Source organism: Schistocerca americana, chromosome 7 (assembly GCF_021461395.2).
Source record: "Schistocerca americana isolate TAMUIC-IGC-003095 chromosome 7, iqSchAmer2.1, whole genome shotgun sequence".
Classification (NCBI taxonomy): Eukaryota; Metazoa; Arthropoda; class Insecta; order Orthoptera; family Acrididae; genus Schistocerca; species Schistocerca americana.
Genome location: NC_060125.1, coordinates 375,973,416 through 375,987,278, shown reverse-complemented (window position 1 = coordinate 375,987,278; position 13,863 = coordinate 375,973,416). Strand labels below are relative to the sequence as shown.

The window sequence follows — 13,863 nt, the reverse complement described above, 5'->3', positions numbered from 1 at the left end:
CTTTACATGAGTATTAAGTATGCCGCACATCCACTCGTATAATGAAAATCAGCACACCTGCCAGAGAGTTAATAAACATGACTATGTCAGGCAGCACACTATTAATGGTGTATTTGAACATTATGGGTCGGTTTTTCCTACTCAATTGCATTATATTACAGTTTTTCTACATTTAGAGCTAGCTGCCATGCATCTCATAACTATAAATTTTGTCTAAGTTATCTTGTACCCTCTTACAATCACTCAATGACAACACCTTCCCATACACCAAAGCATAAGCAAGCAGCCGCAGATTGTAGCTCACCCTGTCCATCAGATCATTCATGGATACAAAGAATATGGGCAGTCCTATCACACTTCTCTGGGCACTCCTGATGGTACCCTTGTCTATGATGCACACTTGCCACCGAGGACAGCGTACTGGGTTAAGAAGTCTTTGGGCCATTCACATACCTGGGAAACTGTTCCGTATGCTTGTACTTGCCTTAACAATCTGCAGTGGCACACTGTATCAAATGCTTTTTGGTAGTCTAGGAATGTAGAATCTGCCAGTTGCCCTTCATCCATAGTTCGCACGATGTCATGCAAGAAAAGCGCAAGCTTAGTTTCACAGATGTGATGTTTTCTAAAACCATGCTGATTCGTGGACAGAAGCTTTTTTTGTCTCAAGGAACTTTATTATATTCAAACTGAGAACGTGTTCAAAAATTATGCAGCGAACCAATGTTAAGGATACTGGTCTGTAATTTTGCATGTCTGTTCTTTTACCCCTCTTATATACAGGATTCACCTGCACTTTTTTAGTTGGTTTGGACTTGTGCAATAGTGAGATTCATAATAAAAGCGAGCTACATAAGGGACCAATAATTTAGAGTACTCTTTGTACATATCTATCCAGTGCACAGTCCACTATTCTTTCAAACTTGGACCACATTTCTAATGCATGCTCCAGTACAAAGCAATATATCTAAAGTTCCTCAATTAGATATGATGCCACTGCCTGTTCCTCAGTTTCCAACTTCTGCATTTGTATGTGATATAGGTTAGATGTTTGCAGTGCATCTCCATGTCAGGTTGGATGTAGGTAATGGGAGGATGGTAAGGAGTAGCCAATTACAAAATCTAAAGTGGATGACCTTCATATGTTGCCAAATATGAATTGCTCTCATTGTGTGGACAGTTCAGCCCTTTCCTCACTTTCTGTTTTCATCTCACATTCACAGTTTTGCCATTGATGTCTATATAGGTAATATACTGAAACGTTTATTAATTATTTCATTTGAAATGTAAAGCCTTTGGCTGTGGAAGTAAACTAGTCTGCAGTGTAGCCTGAAGTCTAGGTTGGATTGAAGGTGATAGTTTTGTTATGTAAGACTAAGCTAACAAATCTCAAATGAAATCTTGGTAGTGCTGACAGACTGATCTGTAGTGTCACACAAGCTCTGTGTTATGTTGGATAGCAATAGCTTTATTTGCAGTCAACAAAGTGAACAGTGAGAGCAAGTTAACAACATACATCCTAGAACTGTGCTGACTAATCACTGCGGGTCATTCATGGGCTGTGTTAACTAATTTCATATGCGCTTACAACTAATTTTTGCAAAGACAGTATCATTTGCTTGCATTCTGAATGCCAGTATTTAGAAGTTGACATCACATTAGAAACTAATACTTACTTTTCCCATGAGTGAAACAAAATCATACTATTAACATGTCACTGGCTGCTAAAAGCCAGGTGCTAATGTGCTTTCTTCATTCCTCTGTCTTTCTTTACAAATATTAGCAATATATGCCTCAAAATAAGTTAGTGGACAGCATTCAAACTTTTACCCAATGAATTGCAACAGTACCATTCATAATTCTCTCTCTCTCTCTCTCTCTCTCTCTCTCTCTTTCCCTTAATAAAAGTCAGAATATATGCGAATCAAACAATGGTAAAACCAGGATGGAATGTAACAATATTAGAGAAGGAAAGCTGCTACTCACCATATAGCGGAGATGCTGAGCCGCGATAGGCACAACAAAAAGATTCACACAATTATAGCTTTTAGCCATTATATATCTTTTAGCCATTAAGGCCTTTGTCAGCAATAGACACACAAACACACACGCAAACACACACACACACACACACACACACACACACACACACACACACACACACACACACACACGAAAATGCAACTTGCACACATGTCTGCAGTCTCAGATAACTGAAACCACATTGCAGTGTAATTTCAGTTATCTGAGACTGCTGCTGTCTATTGCTGACAAAGGCCTTAATGGCCGAAAGCTATAATTGTTTGAATCTTTTAGTTGTGCCTATTGCGATTCAGCATCTCTGCTATATGGTGAGTAGCAACTTTCCTTCTATTATAGAGTATGTACGAAATGTGAGGAAAATCCAAAACTTGACAGCTGTAATAATTTTCTCATTCTTAGGTTAGAAACTGGCTGTGTTAATTCCCAGACTGAATAACACTTATGAATTTATAGATAAGTACCATCAATTGAGTCAAGGTCGTAAAACCACTGTCATATATAAATATTTGTATCTTGATGGATTCGGAAATTTCAGGGTAAAAAAAAAAAAAACAACAAGGAGATAATAGCATTATTAATTAGTAAGGAATAACTAAGCCATGTTATAGTTTATTAATCAACAGCTGACAATTAAAACACACACACACACATACACACACACACACACACACACACACACACACACACACACACAATCTCTCTTTAATTAGTAGACACACAAATTCTGATAAATACTGTGGAATGTAATTTTCTTCCACATTCGCCCAATGGACAGAAAACAACATAAATTACACATAAAATCACTGAAGGTGCTTGTATGCCAAGTCATTATACAATAGGTAATTCATATGAATAGGTACTAAAAACCTGATATAAATGATGGACGAGATTAAATGTCAGTGCATCAATAAACTAGCAGCAAATGATGAGAAAATATTGCACACAATTTTCTTAAATACAAAACTTGTGACACTAAAGACCAATGATAAGGAATTTGCATATTGAGCTGCAAAATATAATAAATTTCTCTGTATCAAACAGTGTACGTAAAATGAGGTACAACGCTGTTTGTTCCACGTATAAATATTTTATATGATGCATGAGACTGAATGAAAGATATGAAAAACCAGTAAAAAAAGTTACTGGAGTACTATTACTGTGTCACAGTAACAGACTGTCTATCACCGTATAACCAGTCTCTGAATAGAAAATTCTCTCTAAAAAATTGACAATTTCTATGTCACAAATTTCTTTTCCACTAAGCCTCTATCTTCATAAATTTTGTATAAAACCAGTTTTCTGTGATAATATTGGCTGCTTGACATGGACCGGCAACTGATTCCACTTTCTCTAGAGTCCTGTCTTCTGAAAAGAGGTAGCCTCATTCACCACTAAATACTGCCAGTAATTTTCAAACATTAAGTCTGTATGTTACAGTCACACAAAAAATGTTCTGTTTTGTAGCACATGTATGAAAACAATCTGAAAAAAAGAAAGAAAACACCATTACTGTTGTATATAGATAACAAAAAGGTGTAAATTAATTACTGAGAGTTTGTAGACTGTGTGTTTCTACAAACAAAAAATTACTTGAATCAATAATTCAGGAACTAGGATCAGCCAATGCAAACAGGAAATTTGTCTGGAATTCAGACTTAGAAAACATTGGCCACATTCTTCACATGGAGCAAGATTTCTCAACTTCATGTCACTGGATGGAATGGGCTAGCTGAAAAGAAATTTACATGCTATCATAGCAGAAAAATGTCATTATTCAGTTCCACAATTCTTAAGTGGTGACACAATTAACTCTGGAGAGTAAGTTGATGAACTACTACAAGTGGCTGTAAATTAAGATTAACTTAAGTTTTTGATACTATATGTGTGTCTCAATTATGTTATTTGTGAGTCTGATGTCCATTAAAATAGTGATTTATGTATGCGCATAATGAGATAATAAAACTGATTTTGATTCAGAAAAATGAAATGGCACATTGTTCACCTTAGATGTTTTATGTTGTTTTCTTTTATCAGTTTCTTTGTTTCTTTTGGATGGTTATCACTGCTCTTAAAAATGCTATATGAGACGAATGTGTTTAAAATATATCAGACCAAAAAATGCATGGAACACAAAGTCAAGACATAGAGGCTGACTAATGACTTACACATAAATCAATGCGCCAACCATCTTTTGTGGGAGGCAGAAGGTGCATGGGATAGGAACACGAATGTAACATGGGTACTATCGAGTTCATGTGGAGACTGAGCCCATGAGATTTATGGTAACCCCAATATAATAAAGTTTCGCCATGCACCCACAGTGAAATCAACAGAAACTAACAGTAAATAATGTTTATTAGTTCACTATTGTTCAATATTGTACCAATAAAAAATATTATCACATGTAAACAATCCAAAAAGGAAGCAATCACAGAAAACTACAAACACAGATCTCAGAATACAGATCAATGCTGAGTTACACATTCATAGAAACCAAAGAATTGGGGAAATCTTGTTGCTTTCATGATGATGGAAGGCTGTGGGCTCTTCAGATGACAAACACTTCATGTAGAAAAATGAATATTTGTTTATTCCCTTCTTTTTTCCATTCACTCTGCAGTAGTTACTGGTTTCAAATTTCAAATATACAGACTACCAATTTCAGAGCCAAAGGCCTCCATCTTCAGGCATCTCAAAATGATGTACGAACTAATTTAGATCTATATCTCTACTCCTGAAGCCATCTTATAGTGTGTGATGGAGGGTAGCGATGGTACTACTATCATATTATAAGTTCCATTCACAAATTGTGTATGGAAAGAACGGCTGTTTATAATGTCTGTGGCTTTTTCATCATGATCATTTCACAAGACATTTGTGGAATGAAGTGATATGTTGCTCAACTCTTCTTCAAACACACACTCTTGGAATTTCAACATTATGCTCACTTTCAAAAACAGTACCTCTCTGGTAGTGACTGCCACTGGAGTTTTTCGAGCATATCCATGATTGTCCTAAGACTCGATCAAACAAGTGTATTGCAAGTCACTTCTTTTGTGGATGAATTACATTTCCTTAAGATTCTTCCAATGAATCTCAGCCTGGCATCTGCTTTTGCTACAATCTGTTTTATGCGGTCATTCCACATTTGGTTGCTCTGGATGGTTACTCATGGGTATTTTATGGTTGTTACCAATACGGTTTCCAATGATTTCTCATCAGTAGCATAATCAAGCAGTAATGGGTCTCTTTGGCTATTTACACATATTATGTTACATTTATTTATTTATGTTCATGGTCAACTGCCAGCCACTGCACCAATCATTACTCCTTTCCTATACAAAACACCACTGACTGCAAAAAGACTCACGGAACTTCCCACGTTACTAGATCAATTATATACAGGGTGGTCCATTGATAGTGACCAGGCCAAATATCTCATGAAATAAGCATCAAACAAAAAAACTACAAAGAATAAAACTCGTCTAGCTTGAAGGAGGAAACCTTATGGCGCTATGTTTGGCCGGCTGGGTGGCGCTGCCACAGGTCAAACGGATATCAACTGCATTTTTTAAATAGGAACCCCCATTTTTATTACATATTCGTGTAGTACGTAAAGAAATATGAATGTTTTAGCTGGACCACTTTTTTCACTTTGTGTTAGATGGCGCTGTAATAGTCGCAAACGTATAAGTACATGGTATCACGCAACATTTCGCCAGTGCGGACGGTATTTGCTTCGTGATACATTACCTGTGTTAAAATGGACCATTTACCAACTGCGGAAAAGGTCAATATCGTGCTGATGTATGGCTATTGTGATCAAAATGCCCAACGGGCATGTGCTATGTATGCTCGGTATCCGGGACGACATCATCCAAGTGTCCGGACCGTTCGCCAGAGAGTTACATTATTTAAGGAAACAGGAAGTGTTCAGCCAGGTGTGAAACGTCAACCACGACCTGCAATAAATGACGATGCCAAAGTAGGTCTTTTAGCTGCTGCCGCAGCTAATCCGTAAATTAGTAGCAGACAAATTGTGCGGGAATCGGGAATCTCAAAATTGTCGGTGTTGAGAATGCTACGTCAACATCGACTGCACTCATACCATATTTCTATGCACCAGGAATTGCATGGCGATGACTTTGAATGTCATGTACAGTTCTGCCACTGGGCACAAGAGAAATTATGGGACGACGACAGATTTTTTGCATGTGTTCTATTTAGCGACGAAGCGTCATTCACTAACAGCAGTAACGTAAACCAGCATACTATGCACTATTGGGCAACGGAAAATCCACGATGGCTGCGAAGTGGAACATCAGCAACCTTGGCGGGTTAATGTATGGTGCAGCATTATGGGAGGAAGGATAATTGGCCCCCATTTTATCGATGGCAATCTAAATGGTGCAATGTATGCTGATTTCCTACGTAATGTTCTACCGATGTTACTACAAGATGTTTCACTGCATAACAAAATGGCGATGTCACATAGCTTGCGTGCAGTTGAAGTTGTATTGAATAATATATTTCATGACAGATGGATTGGTCGTAAAAGCACCATACCGTGGCCCGCAGGTTCACCGGATCTGACGTCCCTTGATTTCTTTCTGTGGGTAAAGTTGAATGATAATACAGAAGGAGAACTACTCGCTGTTGAGAGGAATGTCATTACACATATTGCCAAATGCATTGAGGTTGACTGACATCATTTTGAGCATTTACTGCATTAATGTGGTATTTACAGGTAATCACGCTGTAACAGCATGCGTTCTCAGAAATGATAAGTTCATGAAGGTACATGTATCACATTGGAACAACCGAAATAAAATGTTCAAACGTACCTACGTTCTGTATTTTAATTTAAAAAACCTATCTGTTACCAACTGTTCATCTAAAACTGTGAGCCATCTGTATGTGACTATTACAGCGCCATCTATCACGAATTTCTTTACGTACTACACGAATATGTAATAAAAAATGCAGGTTCCTATTTAAAAAAATGCAGTTGATATCCATTTGACCTATGGCAGCGCCATCTAGCGGGCCAACCACAGCACCATCTGGTTTCTCCCTCCAAGCTAGACAAGTTTCGTTCTTTGTAGTTGTTTCGTTTGATGCTTATTTCATGAGAGATTATGCCCGGTCACAATCAATGGACCACCCTGTATATTACAAACAATAATGGCCGTATAACTCTCCTTTGGGGTACTCCAGAAATTATCTCTACATCTGTCAGTTTCATTCCGTTCAGAATAACACATTGAGTTCTACCTCATGAAAAATACTGAATCCAGTCACAAATCTGGTCTGATATTCGATAAGCTTGTATTTTGTTCACTAAATGGCAATGCAGAACTCTGACAAGAGCATACGAACATGGCTTCAACCTAGATGCCTTTGTCTATGGTACTCTGGATTTCACTGATGAACACAACGAGCCATGTTTCACAAGGTCTCTATTTACAGAATACATGTTGGTTTTTGTAGAACTGATTTTCATCCTCCAGAAACACGGATGTGTGGGTATCGAACATGTTATATAATTCTTCTACAGGTTTACGTCAGCGACACAGGCCTGCAGTTAACTGCATAAGTTTGGCAACCCTTTTTGATAACGAGAACGTCCAGTATGTTTTCCCTATCATGAAGTAACCTTCATTGTTCCAGCGACCTATGATGCATTACTAATAGAAGGGAACAAGTTCTCTTGCATAACCTCCGTAGAATGACACACAGGTATATCATCTGCTTCAGAAGGCATACATGTTATATCCTTATTCGTTTAATGCAAAAACTGTTTTTCTTGTATCAACAAACACAGTTAACCTTGTCTTATTGACACAGCTGAACTACATAAGAAATTGGGTATTATGATACTTTATGAATGTGCTATAAAGCCAGTACAAAAGAGATAACTGTAACAATGCATTATCCAGCAAGGCAAAGTGTACATAAAAAGTTACAAAAGAAATATAAAGCCAAAAAGTGTCAGGACTGTTCTTAGCTATAAATAATATATCCTCTCTTACTCGACAGCATTTTGTGTCACTGAAACTTGGAAATATCTCAATGGAACAGCTGCTCACAATTTTCAGGTGATGACAATATTGTTTAAAACTTCAAGGTACAATATTTATTTATCAATAGAAATCATGAACTGGGATGTTCTATAGTATTACTTTATATTTTGAACCAGTTTTCAGCCTATACGGGCATCCTTCATTTATCCATCCACTTATTCATTTCATCAAGAAAGGGAACCTTTAAGTATGTAGAAAGTGTCAAGGTATACACCAACAAAAGATAAATTAATCGTAGAACCTTAATCTGTCTATCACATCCCTGCAAACTCCCAAGGTAGCACTAGCATCTTCTGCACCCGTATCCTGCTATCGCTCCACCTCTCCACCCCACACCTCTTCTGTGTCCCTACTACCCATCCCAGCAAAGATCACTGCTCACGTGAGACACAGTTAGGCCTTAGTGCCATGTGTGTGTGCGTGCGATATGTTCGTGTGAATGTGTCCGAGTTCTGCTGTCTGTGTCTGATGAAGGACTTGGCTTGATAGCTGCATTGTGCCTTCTGCAACCAATGGCTACTCTATGTGATGAGAAGCAATCTAGCCTCTTGTTAATCTGTATACTATATTATACACTGTATTAACAGTAAACTATCGCTACAGTGCTTAATTATATTCACACCTACGCTATCTAAACCAAATCCAGAAATTAGAAAGGAAGCTGCTTTTCTCAATTGTACTACAAAACTGCTGTTTATATCCTTTTTCAAAAAAAATAATTCTTGCATCTGTACTTGGTGAGTCTTATTTGCAGTACATTACTACCTTTCATGTAGCTTCATAACAAACACTGCTACTTGGCATGGAGCTAACAGAACTTTCCAATTTCTGAATCTAGACATGCATATTTCGTAGAAACAGTCGCAAATGAGGTACATTTTTAATTTTCTTTTGAATTAGTAAGGATTCCCAATGTCTTGGTTTATGGTGAATGGAAGTTTGTTGATAATCTTCCTCTTGTAATTCCTTTGACTGCACTGTTACCTAATGTTGACAGTTGTCTGGCACACAGATTTGCCTGTCTGTACAGTGTAGTACTGTCTTCGTGTAGTGTTCAAGAAACAGTTGTGTCTTCAGTGAACGAACCAATGGCATATGGGTGCACCGATAAAGAGGTTTGTATTCAAGTGCTTCCCAGCTGAACCAGTAAGCAATGTTATCCTGCAGTGACATATAAGTTTCTGAATGAACTTTCAAAGTACTATAACGGCCGAGAGGTATCCACACACAGGAGTTCTTCATTGTGTGCATTTCCAGAAGAGTCAGGAACTATTACTTTTTGTGATTTATTTTTACATAATTTGTGCTTAACAAAATGTGTGTTGTTGAAAAAGCAGACATACTACAGTGGTGACAAGGACTTCTTGGAATTGCAACCCACCCCATGTCGGAACAAGACTAGCCAGGCAGTCCTGCTGAGCATTTCAAGCATGAAGGACATGCAGTTTTTTGAGCTGTGGAAAGAACAGCTTGAGCAGCAGGACGAGCTTGTACTGAAGCTGACAGATTCTGCACAGCTGAAATCACATCTGGTAAACCTGGCTTTCCAGTGACATTAAGTGCTCTGAGCAACAGCAATGCTTGCTATTATTTCCAAATCCACAGCTCTATTATCTTGTGCAAAAATTGTCCTCTTTATCTGACCATCAGCACCGCTCCTCACCACTATTCACTTGTTTTTAAGTGAACATTGTGTAACAAAAATGAATGTGGGGGCTGCCATTTGTTTAGATGTTCTGTAACATCGCAACATAACATCAGACAGTTATGCATCATTGATGGCAAACTTAAAAGACCTGACAAGAAAATGCAAGTTTACGTGTGTGTGTGTGTGTAGGCGGGAGGGGGGGGGGGGGGGGTGGAGCGAGGGAGCTGAGGGGAGCGATGACCTCACTCCACCCAGTCCCACACAATGTGGAGAGCATCTCTTCTGCAGCCCCCACGACAGCTCGGCTCCAGGATACCCTGGTCTGCAGGCAATCAAATCTAAGGCTGAAAGAGGCCTGGATGGCAGTGGTGGGAACACAGGTCAGGTGGTGGAAACTGGAGGCAATACCTTGACGACATCTAGGCCTGAGAGTGGCAGGCACTCTGCCGGTACACCCTCCATGCACATGCCCAGCTGTGGTACCTCGATCCGAAGCATTTATCTATCCCTGGATGGGGAAGCTGGTGGCAAGGCCAGACTCACCCCTGTGGCTGTCGCGGCTTGGAACAGCTAACAGTGGAAATGGAGGTGGCAAGTGGAGGAGGACGGGGGCAGGATAAGCTCTTCTTCTGCCAAAGAGTGGGAAAACTGGGTGTGGTGGAAGAACAGGGGAGAAAAAGGCTATGGGGCACAGCTGTGTAACCACAGAGCTGGTTCTGGTGTCGGATGACTGGCAGTCTCCAGAATCAATCGTAAAAATCTGCGGCCTCTTTTGCCGATGAATGTTGGCTGGAACCCAATGTTCTTGTCAGCCGAATCCCCAGGCCCACATCGCATGCCACCAGGCTGGAACTTTGGAGAGGCGGGAGGAACAGAGGGGATGGGTGCAGGCAGCAGTAAATGTAGTAGAGAATGGGGTTGGAGTCTGTGTAAGAGCTTCCAAATGACATTGCCCAATATGAACTTACATAAAGTCAGCACATCTTAAGTGGATGAATCTTGGATGTATTTCTTCATCTACTGTTGAATGTCTGAATGAACCTCTCTGCCTCTTCATTCAACTGGGGATGAAAAGGAAGCAAAAGATGTGCTTCACTCCATTTCTAGTGCAGAAATTCTCAAAAGCCTCCATCAGAAATTGTGGACTGTTGCCAGTCGCCAATGTCTGCGTCACACCCTCAATGGCGAAAATCTACAACAGCATCGTCAGTGTGAATTCCACTGTGATTTTATGGCAGTTGACAATATATGGGAATCTGGATAAAGCTTCAATAATGGTGAGCCATATGGTATTCAGTAATGGGCCTGCAAAATTGAGATGCATTCATTCCCAAGTTTTGGTGGGCACTGGCTAAGGTGAAAAAACCTGATTAGTGGCCAGCTGCTGTTCTGCACATTTAGTGCCTCGATGGATGATGCTCTCTATTTCTTAGTGGATGTCTGAAGCAGAGCAAGCAGCTTTGCCCTTGTAGTGCCCTTATGCCTCTGATGCAGCAAATGTAGGATCTGCTGTCGTAAGACTGATGGAATCACAACATGAGGCACAGTGTGGTCTGTGGTTAAAAGAATAACACCATTGTCTAAAAGCTTACAGTGTCACAGCCCATAGTACTGGCAAAGAGCTGTAGGTTGTTGCCTGGCCAATCTCTCTGGTCACCCTCTCAAGACGAAGGTGCAAACCTGTTTGAGAACGGAGTATGCCTCTTTGGTGGCACTGATGCACACTCCCGTAATGGGAAAATTGTTCACAGCTTGTTGCGTCTCGTCATCCACAAAGAAGCACAGAGTTTCCTCCTGATCAAACATGTAGTCCAGCCCCAGGGGTAGTCGGTTAACAGCATTAACATTTACACACTAGGATATGGTTCTGAAATGGATGTCATAGGTATATCCTGAGAGGAACAATGCCCAGCACTGGAGACGATGAGCAGTACAATCTGTGATGTCAGCTGTTGTGTTGAACAATGAGATCAATGGCTTATGGTCCATTACCAGCTGGAACTTGGCACCATAACGGATGACATGAAATGCCTCCAAAGCGAACATAATTGTCATACTTTTTTCTCAATTTAGTCTATTTTATTTGTACAGAGGTGAGGGTTTTTGAAGTGTACGTGATGGGGTGGTCTGAACCATCAAGACAGCCCTCATCCTGTGGTCCGATGCATCCATTGCAACCACTATGCTTCCTTGGTAGGAACATTGCTGAACAAGATGCTGAGAGTAGACACTGTTTGAGATCCTGGAATTTCGTTTCACATGCAGCCTACCACATGAAGACCACTCCCTACTTACACAAGTGATGTAAAGCATGTGCTATCCGAGATTCTGCTGGAATGAATTTTCCATAATAAGTAATTTTTCCCAGAGGCTGGAGCTGTTAGAGGTTCGCCGGCCTAGGCACAAACGCAATTGCTTTGAAATGTTCCAGAGTTGGTAAAAAAACCTACATGGGAACGGATGTTGCCTCAATACTCAACTGAAGGCTTAAAAAATCACATTTGCTTAGGATGGAATGTAAAAAATACCAGAGAAGGAAAGTTGCTACTCACCATATAGCGGAGATGCTGAGTCGTGATAGGCACAACAAAAAGATTCACACAATTATAGCTTTCGGTCTTAATGGCTGAAAGCTATAATTGTGTGAATCTTTTTGTTGTGCCTATCGCGACTCAGCATCTCCGCTATATGGTGAGTAGCAACTTTCCTTCTCTGGTACTGTCACATTTGCATAGGGTGTACTTTAATCTTAGCTCATGAAAAACAAAAAAGATTGACTTCAGGTTCGCTACATGCTGCTCAGTGGTATTTCCCATAACAACAATGTCACCAAAATAGTTAATGCACCCAGGCACACTGCGAAGAACCTCTGGAAAATTGCCAGGGAACTGGAGACCCCAAATGCCAACCACTTACATTTGTATAAACCATGCAGTGCTTTAATCACCAATATCTTCTGTGAACATTTGTCTAATGATAGCTGTAAATATGTCTCAGCAAGGTAAATTCTGGAGAAGAAGTGTCCATTCACCAGCTGTGCATGTAGTTCCTCAGGCTTAGGAATGGGGTATGTGTCCACGCCTACTTGAGAATTCACAGTGACCTTGAGAATTCACAGTGACCTTGAAGTCCCCACACAGTTTGAGTCTGCCAGATGGTTTCTTGATGACAACTGATTCGATGATATGGGTTTTATCACAGCCAATCTCTGCAACCTGCCTAATCTGCCCTTGACCTGGCCACAGAGTGACACCAGCCAAGGGAGAAAAAAGTGATGTCGTGCTCTAGGTTTCAGCAAAATGTGCGTTTCAACATTCTTTGCTTTTCACAGACCAAAAGGAAAAAATGTTACGGAATTTGGTGCAGAACACATCCAGTTGTGGGTAAGACCGTGTTTACTGTGTCACTGACGGAAAATCTAAAAGACGTCAATGTGTCCAGATCAAAAAGGTTCTCAGTATCAGAACTGCTTATGACTAAGAAAGTTGTCCCTGGGTTCCATTTTTGTAAATGGCGTCCATGGCAAAATTAATCTTTCAACGGGATGAGTTGCTTGTTTTAATTTACCAACTGATAAACTGATGGCTTGAGTTTGGATACGCGCAGATATGGGCGCTCTTTGTATGGATGCCCCAAATTGTAAATATGTTTGAAAATTGAAGAGACTGGCAGCAGCCCCTGTATCACCTTGAAAGCTGACTGTCCATCCAGCCAATCACGGAGAAATGTACAGTTCATCACAGGGACCTCCTTGAATTGATTGTGTGGAACATACAACATTAACATCCATTTGATCTTGTGATCATGAGACGGGAACAGCTTCCTGACAAACACATGCAATGTGACCCTGTCATGTGCATTTAATGCAATCCACCCACTGGAACAGAGAGTTGTCTCTAGCGTGCTTCTGAAAACAGTCCACGCAGGGTGGGTAAGGCTGTCACAACCTGCGACAGTGTGAGACCCACTGTTCCTGTGTGGAGGGACGCGTGTGATGTAGTTTGTATACTGTCGCAATGTCACCACTGGCTGCCAAATCTGCCATGTGTCTGGCTTCACTGTTTACCATGGCAATGTCCATCCAGGAAT

General features: G+C 40.2%; 1 protein-coding gene across 5 annotated transcripts in view; it reads right to left on the bottom strand.

The window, feature by feature from the left end:
• Window positions 1-2,632: 2,632 nt before the first annotated feature.
• Window positions 2,633-13,863, bottom strand: part of LOC124622098 — a 118,140-nt gene continuing 106,909 nt past the window's right edge. For 4 of the 5 annotated variants that reach the window (XM_047147700.1, XM_047147697.1, XM_047147695.1 and 1 more), the window contains one exon: window positions 2,633-3,525. The gene's annotated coding sequence lies outside the window, so the exon portion shown is untranslated. Of the gene's footprint in view, window positions 3,526-3,635; window positions 3,773-13,863 lie in introns of those variants that run through there. The other variant, XM_047147699.1, reaches the window with a different exon arrangement.